General features: G+C 40.3%; 1 long non-coding RNA gene across 1 annotated transcript; it reads left to right on the plus strand.

The window, feature by feature from the left end:
- The first annotated feature begins 333 nt into the window (after positions 1-333).
- LOC121666847 lies at positions 334-2,095 on the plus strand. The gene is made up of 3 exons (XR_006016816.1): positions 334-496; positions 1,163-1,241; positions 1,790-2,095. It is a non-coding gene; the product is annotated as an uncharacterized LOC121666847 (long non-coding RNA).
- Positions 2,096-2,570: the final 475 nt, after the last annotated feature.

The following is a 2,570-nucleotide window of genomic DNA, read 5'->3' on the forward strand; positions in this document are numbered from 1 at the left end:
TAGAAGACATAAAGCCTCTTTTGCAAATGGGTTCTACTTTCATGCCAGAAAGGTTGATTCAGGTAATCCATAAAACACAGGTGCATATTATCTATACTTTTTTTTCTTAACCTGACTAAAATATTAGCACTATCATTCAAAATACATCCACGGTATTAGTTTATGAGTTAACCCACTATCAGGGTTGAAATTATTTTTTGTTTTTAAATTCATCCCTTAGCAACCTGAGTTATTCTCTGCCTGAAACAGTGAAGCTGACCTTCCATGGCAACATGCCAAGAATGTTTACTTGTGTTTAAAGAAAATGCAAATAAATTATTGCTAGCTTTCTTCTAGGGTTGGAAGATGGAAACAGATGGCCAAAAAATGGAGCATATAGAAATTTAGGACCATGCTTCACAGCCATTGTCCACTCTTAGTGTCCACTTTCCTACTGTCACACCACTCATTTCTGTGTGCCATTCCCTGCCATGCCAAGCTCTCACAGAAGCTACAGGTACTGGGCAACCTGCTCTGGTTTTGAACTTCTTTCTTACTTGATCAGGGGTTAGATTAAATGACCTCCAGAAGCCCATTCTAACCTAAATTATTCTATGACCTCATGATTAATGACCTCCCCTCTGCCTGGAAGCAGTAAGTCTATAGTCACATGCAGGCATCCAAGCTAATGCACTCAGCACTGGAGCTCGATTTTGCAGGGCACCTGTTGCCTGCAGTTATTTCTCACTGAGATCTTAGAGAGTTGGAAAGTTCACACCAGCTCTCCAGATTCCCTCCATCAGGAAGCAGATAGGTCTCATCAATGAGAAGACATCAGTGTTGGGAAACTTCTAGCTGTTAATGACAAGACCTGGCATGACCGCTCCTCCCTTAGGACCAGCCAAAGAGGATCTCTCTGCTACCGGCACTGCTGGGAGGCTACCATAGCTGTAGGATCAGTCTCATATGAGTTCTTGGAGAAAGGGTATGCTGAAGAGCCCACTCAGAGGAACCTCCCAACCCCTCTTCACTCTTGTAGTCAGGATAGGATTCAAACCAAGTCAACAGAGATGAAAAAACTTTTTTTTTTTAAATTGAGCTTGTTTCATTGAATTGCTGATTGCAACATGATTTTAACACATTAACAAAACTTTAAGAGACTGTGTGCTTGATCACTTTGCAGAGGAAGCCTTTAAACTTCTGCCCCTATGTGAAAGATAAAAAAAAAGTTGGGTACGCACAGCTCTGCAATTTTAAATAAGGTTAGTATTTTGCTAGCTACTTATGCCTAATCCTTGCATATGAGAAAGGTTAATGGGATCACTGCAAGATCAATGTTTATATGGCAGTGGATTAACCTTTAATTCTAACTCAGTTTCTTGCAAATGTAAACTCTGTTCAGTATGGATACCTGCTAGCTACTATGGCAATTTGGGCAACAGTTCAAGCCTTCATTAACTGAGTGTTAAATTGCAGTGATAATTATGTAATTTTTAAGCATTTCAATCCTTCTATATTGCCCATTCCAACACAAGCACAAATGGCACATTCAAACTTCAAAAAACTTGAGTGAGAAATAAGAACTACCATTTAAACCCACTCTGAGAAGCTGGCCTTGACATATTTTTATTCTGCCTTGTGGTAAGAATTTTGTAACTCCCTGGGGAGGGAGAGGTTTTCAGTTTAAAAATATGATTTAGATGTGGCATCTTAATTTCTCATCTAGAGTGATCTTTTTCTTCAAATTGTCTCCAGAATGTATGCTACTAGGACAACTTGTAATCGATGGGGATTTTTCCTGTTTCTGAAGGATCTTCTGAAGGAGTCTTCCATGATCCTGAAAGACAAAGTGGAGTCTTTGTGCTTTATTACATGTAGCTTCAGATTGGGATCAGCCACAAAGAGAAATGTCATCTGACATCTGAAGAGTACTCAGCATGGATGGGAAGCCTCTGGTGCTGCACTGGCCTTTGCAGAGTCACACAACCAGAGAACTTGGATGCAGCAAGCACCCGTCTATGCTTTGCTAAACTCCAATTACTGTGCTACATCCTGCAGCCACTGGGATCCAAGAAGCCTGTGTGTGCTGATCAAGGACTGAGGCTCATCTTAGCTGTGTCAGGTTTGTGAGATTACAGTCTTTTCATTCCGTGCACATGTTCAAAATCATTATGAATTATTCTTTTACAGTAAGAGTCTCAAAGCCAATGGTTTTCTATATGTTTGTCTTATTCTGGAATTCCAGCCCATTGCTTTTCTTTATATTTTCGTTGTCATGTACACTTGCTGTAAAGCTGGGGAGGAGAAGAGGGCAGACTCACATGAGAAATATTTACATAAAAACTTTTCCCGGGGCTTTTTTTCCACAGTGCCTCCACCTAGGTTCCATTTTGTGGAGCCATGCTCAAAGTATCACCCCAGGAGATAGACTTGGAGACCAGTTGCTGAAGATGAGGTGGAACTAGATAGGAGGAATCTGTTTACTTATCTGTTTGAAAGGAGTTTCTGGTGAGGCTAAATTGAAATGTACAAGTCACAAACCAACCTACAAACAATTTTGCAATTAATTGCTAAATAACATTATGCTGTGG

Source organism: Corvus kubaryi, unplaced genomic scaffold (assembly GCF_017639235.1).
Source record: "Corvus kubaryi isolate FWS band 111438036 unplaced genomic scaffold, C.kubaryi_AGA036_p1.0 133, whole genome shotgun sequence".
Classification (NCBI taxonomy): domain Eukaryota; kingdom Metazoa; phylum Chordata; class Aves; order Passeriformes; family Corvidae; genus Corvus; species Corvus kubaryi.